This window comes from Zootermopsis nevadensis, unplaced genomic scaffold, assembly GCF_977971745.1.
Source record: "Zootermopsis nevadensis isolate Lab colony 2312 unplaced genomic scaffold, Znev_1.0 Znev_ptg000001l, whole genome shotgun sequence".
Taxonomy (NCBI): domain Eukaryota; kingdom Metazoa; phylum Arthropoda; class Insecta; order Blattodea; family Termopsidae; genus Zootermopsis; species Zootermopsis nevadensis.
This window is the reverse complement of record NW_028259133.1, coordinates 16,533,397-16,547,747: the sequence shown is the minus strand read 5'-3', so window position 1 is coordinate 16,547,747 and position 14,351 is coordinate 16,533,397. Positions and strand designations below refer to the sequence as shown.

General features: G+C 39.2%; 1 long non-coding RNA gene across 1 annotated transcript in view; it reads right to left on the bottom strand.

Moving 5' to 3' along the window:
* LOC110833171 (uncharacterized) overlaps nt 1–14,351 on the bottom strand; it is a 22,631-nt gene extending 8,280 nt beyond the window's left edge. The window contains exon 1 of the long non-coding RNA XR_002544145.2: nt 14,036–14,351. This is a non-coding gene — a long non-coding RNA (uncharacterized LOC110833171). The remainder of the gene's footprint in view (nt 1–14,035) is intronic.

Here is a 14,351-nt window from a genome sequence, read left to right as displayed (position 1 = left end):
TTACGTGCATGTACTTCGAAATAATCCTAGGCGCAAATGCGAATAAAATATTCAAATTAATCTTTGGTAAATAATTCAGAATTGTGTAGATTTGACTCATCCGAAGATTGCCGTCTTCTGGATTGTTGCGCCGTGTAGTATGGTAGATTTCCACCAAAATTTCAGAGGTCATGCTGCCTCCGTCATCTAAGTACGTCTTCACACGCTTTCTGTATATTTCTTTAGCCGCCATTTTAGTTATAAATTCTAATTACCTTTCGTTTAAGTAAACCTATGGAATGTATTTGCAGGGTCCAGTCCGAACGCGAATGGACGTGCGTCCGTAGAAATAATCCGCCTGACGAGTACTGCCACCCGCGGCACACCCTCAATTCTCAAAGACACACGACGGCACACCACAGAATTTCGCCTCATTAAAACGGAGTACGAAACATGTATCTACATACAAACCTTTGCCTTAACGAATGCATTTGTATAAGAAACAAAACACAGCAGATGAGGCATTGCCCTATTCTAACTACAAAATGTGAATGCACACTTCCTTATAAAAATTCGCGGCACAGCGGATGAGGAAAAGTTATCTAGACTGATGCTGACCAATGTTTCCTCTAGTTCTTTGTTGTTTCCAAATAAATTGCTGCTATTTGTTACGTCCTCCATTGGGAATGGCGAAAAAATCGAGGCAGTATTGGATAAATTGCGTAATATGTAGGCCTGTAGACCTTACTCCTTTGATGCGGTATTCATTCAAGTCCTGAAACGTGCCTTCAATATATATTATTGAATTAAATTGTCTTGAGAAACATATCTAAACCTCTGATGTAATACTAAGAAACAAATTACGACGTGTTTGAACAATCGAAGTAAGGAGGGTTAATTAACGGCACTGGATATAAATTTATATTCTTTTAGTAATGTCGCGTCTGTTCCGAATAAAAAATGTAACGCCAATTTCCGGAGACAAATAAATGGAATATAGCCTATATTCTCCGTTAACTACATAATAGTTGTTAAATATGCAGTTTAGAAAAAAAAAACTGCTGTACAAGACGCAATCTTAAAAATGAAACTCTAGGGCAGTCTAGCACGTTGGTATTACTGGTGGTAAGACGGGGTCTGCGATCAGCGGAAGTCGAGTTAGCCAGTCGATTTTGTGCTGGTGCTTTTGGAAGGAATCTGCCTCTACTTGACGTGAAGATATTTTCACATTTATAAAGAAATTTTACTTTTAATACGCTTCAGTTCAACACAAATAAGGTTTACTCCGTAGGATTTGAGGTTATCACGGCGATGATGGAGGCAGCAAGGACCTCTGAAACGTCGGTAAACATCGACCAGACTACACAGCGCAACAACCCAGAAGACAGAAATCTTCGGATGAGTCAAATCTACACAAATGCCCATTACAATCCAAGAGGTTTGAGAAGTGTCCGGGTTCTATTCAATGACAGGTACAGAGTGTCCCAAAAAGAAGTATACAAAAATTCTATGAATGAAATAAATAAAGGTATTTTTATAAATTAAACCGTTACATACGTAAGCATTGGTGCTTGGTGAATTAGCGAATGTAGTTCAGGGGTTCACAATGACCACCGTTAGCTTCGTGACACAGTTGACAGCGGTGAACAACTGACTGACAGATAACAAGGTAACTACTCCGTATTATAATGTGTACACATCTTTTTCTATCATCCTGTATGATAGAATTTATTAACGAGAAGCTTGGTAGCGCCTGTAGGATAGCCAAAGGAACATTCAGCCGAAGACGCAAGCGGAACGAGACGCAGAAGAGATCACGGAAAGAAATATCGCAGAACTGGAAGAACGAGGGAACGCAGTGGCAAGTTATATCAGAACAAAGAAAAAGAACACGTGAGGGAATATAAGGTTTGAATTAACCCCGCAAAAAGGAAGAAGAGGAGGGGCTAAGGCAGGCAGCGCTTTATCTGCTAAAACTTTTAAATTGCATTCCCTTTCGTCGTCTTGCTCTTTATATACGACTCAACTTCAGTCGCAATTCCACTGGAACCTTTTGTTTCTGCTAGCTGCTGGGACGACAACCCCGAGACACGTCAACATGAAGTCAGCGCAGAGACGGAATCACGTCGTGAAGACGATGGCCATCTTCAGGGTCGTCTGGTAGAACAACCCAGAAGACAGCCATCTTGAGACTCAAAGCCGTGAAGACCTCATATCCTGAAGATTTCTGTCTTCCCGGTTGTTGCGCTGTGTAGTCTGGTCGATGTTAACCAACGTTTCAGAGGTCATACTGCCTCCATCATCAGGGCGATGAGTATGAAGGTTTCTGTCTTCCCGGTTGTTGCGCTGTGTAGTCTGGTCGATGTTTACCAACGTTTCAGAGGTCATACTGCCTCCGTCATCAGAGTATGAAGATTTCTGTCTTCTGGGTTGTTGCGCTGTGTAGTCTGGTCGATGTTTACCAACGTTTCGGAGGTCATACTGCCTCCATCATCAGGGCGATGAAAATTTCTGTCTTCTGGGTTGTTGCGCTGTGTAGTCTGGTAGATGTTTACCAACGTTTCGGAGGTCATACTGCCTCCATCATCAGGGCGATGAGTATGAAGATTTCTGTCTTCTGGGTTGTTGCGCTGTGTAGTCTGGTCGATGTTTACCAACGTTTCGGAGGTCATACTGCCTCCATCATCAGGGCGATGAAGATTTCTGTCTTCTGGGTTGTTGCGCTGTGTAGTCTGGTAGATGTTTACCAACGTTTCGGAGGTCATACTGCCTCCATCATCAGGGCGATGAGTATGAAGATTTCTGTCTTCTGGGTTGTTGCGCTGTGTAGTCTGGTCGATGTTTACCAACGTTTCAGAGGTCATACTGCCTCCGTCATCAGGGCGATTGTAACAAGGCATTTGCCTTAAGAATCAGGAAAGCCAAGATACTCTTCCGATATTATACACCGGATCTAATCCGGTATCTTCTGCTTACGAAGCAATATTCAGCAACAACTCTTCTACTCTTTAAGATACTATATCGTCTAAAGCAGTGCCATTCAACCTTTTTTTTCGCGTATCCCCAGATATAATTTATCTTCAAATTTGTACTCCCAAAGATGTTGGTGTATAATTTAAGTTATACATAGTATATAATATACATCTAAAATAAATTAAATTAATTACATTACTGATTAATCATATTTTTTTTTAAATTTCACATATCCCCTAAGATGTCTTCGCGTACCCCCGGGGATACGCGTACCAGAGGTTGAATACCACTAGTCTAAAGAACAGCATTAACCCTTCAACGGTAGTGGGCAAAAAGGTATCGTACCCTACAGGGATCAATGCTAAAAACGAGATACGTTGTAAGCAGGATTTGAGGTTCTCAAGGCGATGAATCTGAAGAATGCTGTCTTCTGGGTCATTGCGCCGTAATCTGAGATATGTTATCTCGTTTCGAAAGACCCTTACGTTCCATTCTCAAAATATTCATTATTAAACTCACTAGAAATAAATGTAGACCGTCGTATTCAAAAATTATAAAATAATTGTCCGTGGTTTATAACCAATAGAAACGGAGTTATCACGGAAACATAAATAAAAAATAAGATGCTACAGAGATTAAAGAAACTTAAACATGGGAAGGGTTAAATACAAGAAATGTACGAGATATCAAGTTAACACAACCGCGACTTCATCACTTCGATATAGCACAAAGGGCATGAGGCACTAGGAAGAGGCTGTGGGCTTGTGGAAGGGGTGGGGGGGTGGGGGGAGGAATTCGCAAGATTGAGGGGGTGGAGGCACAAGACGCCGGCGCTACGAGTTAAGTAATTGAAGGTCCTAGCCTCATTAAATCCTTGCTCTATTAAAGTAATTTGTAATTAACTTCGTCGTACCCTGGCACGTAGTGACGTAACTTTAATGTAGAATAACGCTACTAATTAGTTGAGAAGGAAGACTCAGACTGCAAGGTTACCCCGAGGCAAAACAATGTTGTAATATAATAGATCGCTTGGTTACATCAGCATCCTGAAGGTATTTCTGAAAGCGCCCTTTGAAACGCTTACTTGTGTTTATATAGACCGACATTCCGAGATGTGAACGAAGGATGAATACGCTATGCAAAGTGTTCACAGCTTAGATTATATTGCTTTGAAACCTCAGTTATACTTTACAAAGCGAGGTACAAAATATGTATTCGTTTGTAGACCTATAATGACTCATATTAAAACACAGGTAGGAAAATGGCTTGAGTATGATTCGCCGAAACTTACAGCTTGCATTGACGACTTTCATTTTCTATTTAAAGTAGATCACAAGAACATAATTTTACCTGTACGATTTGAGGTTTTCACAGCGGTGAGTATAAAGATTTCTATCTTCTGGGTTGTTGCGCTGTGTAGTCTGGTCGATGGTAGCCAACGTTTCAGAGGTCATACTGCCTCCGTCATCAGAGTATGAAGATTTCTGTCTTCTGGGTTGTTGCGCTGTGTAGTCTGGTCGATGTTAACCAACGTTTCAGAGGCCATACTGCCTCCGTCATCAGGGCGATGAGTATGAAGATTTCTGTCTTCTGGGTTGTTGCGCTGTGAAGATGAATCGCCCTGATGACGGAGGCAGTATGACCTTTGAAATGTTGGTAAACATCGACCAGACTACACAGCGCAACAACAGAGAAGACGGAAATCTTCATACTCATCGCCCTGATGATAGAGGCAGTATGACCTCTGAAACGTTGGTTAACATCGACCAGACTGCACAGCGCAACAACCCAGAAGACAGAAATCTTCATACTCTGATGACGGAGGCAGTATGACCTCTGAAACGTTGGTAAACATCTACCAGACTGCACAGCCCAACAACCCAGAAGACAGAAATCTTCATAATTTTACCTGTTGTATTATTTTGGTTTGAAACTTGGGTTTCTCACCTCAAATTAACTGGCTGAGTGTGTGCTGAAGAAAAAGTTTAGACCAAAAAAAAAGAAAAAAGAAAAAGGGAACTATGAGGAGGTTAGAAAATGCACATTAAAAGCTTCAAATTTTGTATTCACTAAATATTGAAGAGGACAAGGGAGTGGGACATGAAGCGCATGTCGGAGAGTTCAGAAATACATAAAAATTTTAATGGAAAACTCTGAAATAATAGACCGGCTAGAAGACCTAGGCGTAAACTCAATAAAACTGATCTTTAAAAATGTGGTGGGACGATGAGGACTCAACTCAGAATATGGAACAACGGCAAACTCCTGTGAACGCAGTAATAAATCTTCGTGTTTGATAAAAGACGGGCAATGTATTGACTAGACTAGCGATTATTAATTAGCGTTTCTACTAAAACCCTACTCCTTGAAATTAGTTAGTAATGCAAATAAATTTTACAAAAAATAATTACAAATTCTTCAAATGTTATATTCTGGTTTCCAAAATGAAAGCAAAATCTTCTTCAAATCTATTCTGATTTAACAATGAACTATGACTTTAATATGAGTGTACTACGTTTTTAATCGACTTTTAAACCCTTTGTGTACGTAAAGGATGTAGACTAAATATCTGTAGCAGGTAAAACAAATCCCACAATCGAGATCAAAAGATGCCAAAACCTTGGCAAATTGATAATCCCTGGTCAAGTTTTGAAAAGAGGATTACAACTCGTTACATGAGTAACACTGCTCTCGCTTATTGAAAGTGTGGAACTGCGTTTCGAGAAAAAACAGCACAAGTTCACGTTTTATGTAACGTTGTAGTATGATTACTTCAAATAAAACTGCTCTTAAAATCTGAACGTAAATTGTACAGAAAAAGCTACAGACTGGTAAATGAGAATTCGAAAGCAAATACAGCATAACAGTTGAACTGCTTAGTTTAATGGAAAACATATGTTATTCTCGTTACATAAAGCAGTGAGTGGCAAAATAGTGGCTCAAATAAAACATTCGGCTAGCTGATATTATTTAAATTAAAATTAAATTATTTGGTTATTCCGTCAAATCACAATGTATTTAAAATAAGATAATTAAAATATCATTCTGTGTTCCATATCGAATAATCGATTTACAATTGGAACAGTTACAACATGATACTGATTCAGTATTAAACCTTGATCGGATACGGTAATACTTCTGGATCACCTCCAGACACAACTGTGTTGTCTACTATTTCATCTCTGACCGATGTAAACATCAAAAGCATCACTTCAAACAATAAAGTTGATCCATTATATGAAAATATCTGGACACGACCTCCAAAACTACACTACGAAAAATTGTAAAAAATTGTAATTGAGTTTTAAATTTAATATAATTTTACACCTGATGATGGTTTAATAAAACCGAAACATGTTGTAACTGTTCCAATTGTAAATCGATTATTCGATATGGAACACAGAATGATATTTTAATTATCTTATTTTAAATACATTGTGATTTGACGGAATAACCAAATAATTTAATTTTAAATTAATAAATCACAATATGACGCAACTACACTATTTTATGATATTATTTAACTCAACACAAGATGTAACTTCAATACTCAAGACTTGGCCTTTAGGCAAAGGATTTGTCCACGATTATAAAAATGACAGGCGGCAGTGATGTTGCGAATGCAAATTCAATGAATTAATCACGGAGTACTGGATGGAAAACAACACGAAAAGCATATGACACGTAAGTGCGTATATACGTAATATAATATGTATTTTTCCTTTCCAGTCCCTACTTGCTCAATAACATCACCCTGTCATTTCTCAGTCTGCGCTCTGTAACCTTATCACCTGGCACAGCGCCATTAAAATCCACAAACTTATCAAAAATGTGTTTAGTGGACGGATACACAGGCGTGATATCTTAAACCTATTTCATGAGGAAGCAATCGAGGTCAATGGTACTTTCGTCAGCTTTATCTATTGAGCCATTACAAAACGTATAAAGCCAATTCGCTTGCTAGAAACGATATGTATCGTTGTGGCACGCATCTGTGACGTAATGACGCTTGGCCTGTCATACAACAGTGGAGTGATTTTAATCACAGCCACATATGTCGACGACCATGCGTGTTCCACACAGGATCAATCAAAAGTTGCCATAGCACCGCCTGAACAGAATGAACAGCGTCGACAAGCCACTGGGATATGAACTAGCCACTTCACTTTCAAGACTTTGGAAGGCTGTGGCAAAGGAAGAATTCGAAATTTATTTGAAACTAAGAGCCGACGAACAAAACATCGAGTTTTAATTGCTGGTGTATTCTGTCCACAAATTATTCACTTCGCATTTTATTTTTGTTTCGTTTGTGTTCATGTTGGACGGAATATCTAATTCGATGTATTTATTTTAAGACAACCACACCAACCGTCACAACATCGCACGCAACAAGGACACGGAAGGACTTCGCTGCCAGCCACCAGCAGAGCGTTGCTACGCTGCAAGATCTGAGCTGTTTTCACTCGCGAGGACATCGCAGTTCGTGTCGCACGATTCTGATGTGACTGTTGAAGAATGAAGTAGCGAAGGCCCGTCACTACATAAACGTAAGCACTTATTTAAAAAAACAATATTTTAAAATATCACAATATATGTCGCCATATTACTAGGTTATTTATTAACATAAAAATGTTTTAACATAATCTGCAAGTACGTTTGCAATTTATTCCTGGAAAAAACTGGCTTGCCTGCTACCAGTGGTTCGTTTATTGTCGACATCAAACGTAAAGCTAAATATAAATATCTTGTTGCAGTTACCATATTTCATACCATACAAAACACACACACACATACTTGGCAGGGTTTACGTAATTTTGATAGAGGCTCTATCTATTAGGACATAAAATATCCTGAACCTACATTTAATAGCTTTCACCTCGGAAAAATGTCTTTCATCTTAATATTGACGGTCCGTCGGTTGGTTCACAATTCATTCCTGTCGCATGCACACTACAAGCGTATAAGCTTATTTATCTTTATAAAACAAAGAAAGTCAACTAAAACGTATGAAATTCTACGGAAAGACGAAAAAGTGTGCCAGCAAACACACACACACACACCTAACATTACCTTAGTTAACCTAGCTAAACCTAACCTAACCTAACCTAACCTAACCAAACCTAACTCAACCTAACTCAACCTAAGCCAATGTAACTTATACCAATCAAACATAAACGAATCCAAAATGACCGACCTGCATAGGATAAGACCGACCGCTACTTTAGGACTTCCACATAACCTTCTAGGACTTCTACAGCACTTCTCCAGGATTTCTCCAGTACTTCTCCATGAGCAATGAAATTCCGCATAAACTATCTAGAACTTATCGAGAATTTCTCCAGTATTTCTCCAGTAATTCTCCATGAGCAATGAAATTCCGCATAAACTATCTAGGACTTATCCAGAATTTCTCCAGGATTTCTCCAGTACTTCTCCATGAGCAATGAATTCCGCATAAACTATCTAGGACTTATCCAGAATTTCTCCAGGACTTCTCCAGCACTTCTCCAAGACGTCCCAACGACCACATGATGAACACGCTAGTAATTCTCCAGGACAATCTTACCCATCGTAAAACAAGACAAACTCATCTAACCTAACCTAAGCAACCTAACCTAACCTTAGTTAACCTAGCTAAACCTAACCTAACCTTACCGCACCGCATCGAAAATGAAGCATGTTGCGGCAGAAAAACCGCTCGTGCGCGCATGATCTAAGGATTGAACCCAAAGCCGACCGCCTCTATGATCCAACGTGCAAAGGCAACCCAGCAACATAATCAATATTTCATGTACAAAAACTTCGTACCATCATTTTGAAACAAACTTCTGATCCTTCTATACTGTATAAAGTGGCTATGTCTATCCATCATCATCAGCTAACCTCTCAATTATTTCTCGCCCCGTTGTTATACAATATTCCGCTATTCGCTCATTATGACATTAACCTCTAAGGGACGTTAGCTTTTTATATTTAGCTTCACTAAAGGGCTCTCCTGAAAAAAATTCCATTGATGTTATGTATGCAATATAAGCTCCGTTAGCGTTCAGTGATATGTTTAACTGGCTGCAAGAATGACATAAAGCACGGCGTGGTTCTGTATAAATAATAATAAAAACGACGTTAATACTTTATATTCAACTGCAATCTATATATTATCTGGCCTTTTAATCTTTACTGAATATAGCAATGTCGTCAAATATAAACAAATATTCACAGGTATGAAAATGGTATTAAAACTAGAACAAAAACATGAAAATATGTCACGCAGTTATCGAAGTATAAAAGATTGATCATCCAAAACTGATATAAATGGAAAGGAAAAAATCCGAATCTAAAGGGAATAGTTTTCGGAATTAATATTGCTTCCAGCGAATTACCGGTTATATAGAATAAGAAAAATATATAAACCAAATAAGACCTAAGCATAGATGGGGGAATATTAAATGGGTTTGGAGGGTGTAAATTTGATTTACTTTACTCAAAATAGGGACCAGTGGCTGGCTTTTCTAAACACGGTAACGAACCATGGATTCCCATAAAAATTTGTGAATTTCTCGACTAGCTGAGCCTTCTATAAAAGGATTACTTATTGGAGTGAGTTAATTAGCTATTTTGGTGCAGATAACATCGGATGGGAATTAATGAAGTTTCATGAAACCTGAAGGAGGAGACTGATTTTGCTTTCCACCCAAGCAATGTCTCACAACAAATCGATTTTCAACAATTGTAAACTGAATTATACAAGTGCTTCTGACTGTAATGTGAAATGCTAACGTATTTCCGATAGAAATGAAAATTTTCCTGTACTAGATCTCAACTTAAACGCCGTTACTTTCAGCTCATAAAGAAATTCGGTGCTTGTAAGGATCCTGAATACTTAACACCGTGTTCACAGAAATCTGCCATTGCCCCATGTCCTGAGTCACTTAATTTCACTTCACACTTGCACAACCTCTTTCTCAAAGATCATTTTCAAGTCATACACACGTTTACAGTTAAATCTTCTAAGTCGCCCTTTCTCGGAGTTTCCCGAACAAACTTTTACAAGCATTTCTATTTCCCTCACGAGTGCATTTCTTGCGCTTATTATAATTTAGTCACTTTACATACGTCAAGTAAAGAGTACAAATTATTAATTATTCGATTTTCTCATCCTTCAGTCACTTCCTATTTTTTTATTCAAATATTTTCATATTCTCTTTGTTATCAGTCATCATTTTATCATAAGTAAATGGCATAATTAATGGATAAATTTTAACACGAATATTTAAAATGAACTCAAAGAACTACGACATGAATAAAATGTATTAAAATCCACGATTTTGAAGCGTGGGCTGGTAGAATAAGTGGCCACATTTTGACTAATATTTTATTCATAAACATACAACCTAATTCCTTCTTGCACCAAACGCTGAGTATTTTTTTCAAATAAGAGAACACCGACAAAGTAGAAAACGGGCGAGCTTAAAAACCATTATAACATTCGGGAGCCTATATAGAGCATAGTTTGTACGGACCACAATCCACTTCCAGCCCTTCCAGCGGGGGATGAGCAGCTTAACCCCCACCCCATCTCCTTCGCCGGGGTGGAATCAAAACGCAACAATGATGTCCACCGGTGATTAACATTGCGACAAAACGCCGATAAAAAGAAGAGTTGGGGGAGGGGGGGGGCAAAAGGAAGCGCGGGCGAGAGGAATGTAATCAATTGTAAACAAAGGGACGAGAAAATTGAGGGAGAAATCGAGGACACGGAATTGCACGTGCAATCGTCACAGAGTGGAAGGAGCCTCGATCATATTAAGATCGAAAGTGGGAAGATGTTGGCTGCTGTACCTTTAAATACGCCTACTACACATGCAGAATGTCCCAAAAAGATGTATACACACTTTCAGTGGATAAAATAAACACATTTAATAAACTAAATCATTACATACGTCGGCATTGGCTCTCGGTAAATTAGCGACTATAGTGTAGATGTACTAAATGACCACCGTCAGTTTCGTGGCGAGTGAATATAGGCTATTCCATCTAAGATGAGAGGCGGTCAAAACAAATTCCCCCCTCCTCCCGCTCCTTTTGAAACACGTGGTAGCAATGTTACTGTCTTCTGGGTTGTTGCGCTGTGTAGTCTGGTCGATGTTTACCAACGTTTCAGAGGTCGTACTGCCTCCATCATCAGGGCGATGAGTATGAAGATTTCTGTCTTCTGGGTTGTTGCGCTGTGTAGTCTGATCGATGTTTACCAACGTTTCAGAGGTCATACTGCCTCCATCATCAGGGCGATGAGTATGAAGATTTCTGTCTTCTGGGTTGTTGCGCTGTGTAGTCTGATCGATGTTAACCGACGTTTCAGAGGTTATACTACCTCCGTCATCAGGGCGATGAGTATGAAGATTTCTGTCTTCTGGGTTGTTGCGCTGTGTAGTCTGGTCGATGTTTACCAACGTTTCAGAGGTTATACTGCCTCCGTCATCAGGGCGATTCATCTACACAGCGCAACAACCCAGAAGACAGAAATCTTCATACTCACCACTGTGAAAACCTCAAATATTACATATGCTACTATCTTTCTGGTACTTTCTCTATTACTGTAATGCTCTATGCCTACTACATTAAAATATAATTTAACTTTACATTATGCACACCAGTCACCAGTCTTCGCGAAGAAACAAACTCTTACTTGATAACTGTAACTTCACATAAATTACAGAACTCACGAAAGAATGTTTTCCTCGTTGGCAGTCCGTCAACTGGCTGTTCGACGCGCTGTTCCAATAAATATGCTCCCATCCCAAATCGTTTGCACAGAAAGAACTTAAGCACCATGCATAACTGCAACATTTAACACTATTTATGTAATAAATTCTTACGAAAATAACGCTCCAAACCGTTATCGCTGCAAAAGAATAATATAATTGCTATTGCATTCTTTTTTTAAAAAAGAACAGTGATATTAAATGACACCGGATGAAGGACGAGGTTAGGAAACGGTAAGAGACTTTGTTTACATCGCCTCTCATCTTACCTGGAACGCAGTATAGTTAGTTAGTTAGTTTGGACGGAATTCACGGACTGTGGTCCACTAGTAAACAAACACCGTAGGTCTTAATGCCTCTGAGAGCAACAGAAACTACAGCATTGAATGTTCTAGCGAAAGAAACTGAGGCACTGAATGTAGAAAGAGCATAAATACCCATACAAACCATTTGCTCGATCTACATTCGCCAAAATAACGCAGATGATCTTGGCACCCCTGTTCCACATTGTAACTATAAAATCTAACATCAGGTTTATGAAAGTCTACAAGAAAAATGGCTTCTCATTCCTATAACCCCCCCCTCCCCCCCCACAAACACACACATGAATCTTTCCTCTTTCTGCCCCCTCTCTTCTTACACAAGCATTTCCTCGTCTATCCCCCACTCTATATATATATGATCACAGGCATTCTTTCCACCCTCCTTCCAGCCGTCCCTCTGTGCTAACATGTCAGAGTGAAGCCAAAATGAGCTAATGAAAATGATTGGTCCCATTCTCTTGCTTTCTGATATCATCCCGCCCCTGTGCATCAAGCTACCACTTCTACCGCCGTGTGTGGTGTACTGTCTATACAGACAGGCGCACTCATACTCGTGTAATGCGGTTCTCAACGCGTCTGTTAGCGCAAGGGCAGAAAATCGTCTCTCAGACTTGGCTATCGGCTACTGAACATGTGACTCGTCTCAGCACTGCAATTCCAAGGAGGCAGAAAGGTCCTAAGTATTCCTGAACGTTCAGCTTCTAATTCCGACCGCCTTTACTGCCTGGGAGAGTCTCAGTTCCATTCACAAACCCGAACGCTAAAAACGGGAATCGAATAATACCCACGACATGAGCAAATCTGAGTACAGTTCATAAGAACACGTGTAACGTCTCTTTAGATCAGCCATCGCCATCCATAATAGGTAAAATCCGGTAAGCAGTACAAGGTTTGAAGCTCCTCATTAAGTAATTCTCTCCAGTCTCCACCCTTAACGGAACATGATCATTCCAAATTTATTTTCGTAAATGCCTGGAAGGTCACTGAACTATCAGGTCGTCGGGTGTTAGGGATGGTTGTAAAACCCGTTTTAAGACCACAAAGGACAGGTTTACAGGGGATTATCTCTACCGCAATGCTTGCTGACAGGACATCCCACTGGGAAGCCATAAATACTGAAAGCCTGTATTGAATACCGAAGTTGCTGCAATGCGATGAGACATGAAGGCTTGTGAATTGTGGGACCAATGAATGCAGACAGCAACTGCACCCAACAACCCTCAAAGCGACCACACAAGATAAGATCGCGAAGCAATTACTACCTGTAACCGCTGCTAACACTATTTTATATTATGACGATAAACCCTAACCTCAAGAACCGTAAAATCAGACAATTTTAAGCGAACTTAACAGTAAGTTTACTTCTACGAAACAAATAAATTATGTCATAATAGGCATATTCTTGTTGTGTAGAATGTCAATAAATATTACAGTTATTCATATGAATTCGTTTGGAGCGAAACATTGCCAAAAATGGGCAGTAGGTATTTAAATAAACGAAGGTTAACGCATCATACAGAATAGGAAATTCAGCACTGTAAACAGTGATTATTTCTCTAAACAGTATTAACCACTTGATATTGTAATGGAGAAGTATTTTCTTTGCTGTAGGGACTGAATTCTTAAATATTACTTACACGACCTTCGGTTTTGAAGGGTTAATAACTGAATTAACGAGTAACCTATTTCATTACAATACAACATAAAGCTATACAAGCATTTTTTTTATAAATAGAACATTCACTCGGGATTATTAAAATCTTGGACTCTGTCCGTCGTCTGGTGTTCAAAAGAACAAAACTTTTCAGAAACTGGACCTGTTTTCGTCCTCAGGAGAAAAGGTTCCGTTAGAAAGAGCCAAACTCAGTTACTGGTCCAGCTTCCAAAACGTTGTGTTCTTTTGAATACCAGACAATGGACAAAGTCCAACAATTTATAAGTCCCAAGTGTAACACACCATCGTCAAAACCCTTTAAAACTTAAAAAATATTCACCTACACGAAATCGAAAATCATCAGATGCCCCTGTATCGTACTCCATTTTACAGCCATTCGAAAGACATACCTTGTCTGTCACGTTGTCCCAACGACCTTCATGGCTCAGAAGCACACAGCGACTAGCATGTCTATTACTGCACCAAGTTTTATATCACTAAGATTTCCCTTTGCACTTGAAAGAACTTTTTAATGTTGAATTGTTATAATAAACCACAGTAAACATAATCTAGCATTTTGTAATAATTTCATATCGTAATTTCCAACACTAAAATCACTTCAAAGCAATAACACTACCTTTCTCTCTTGCATGAATTAAC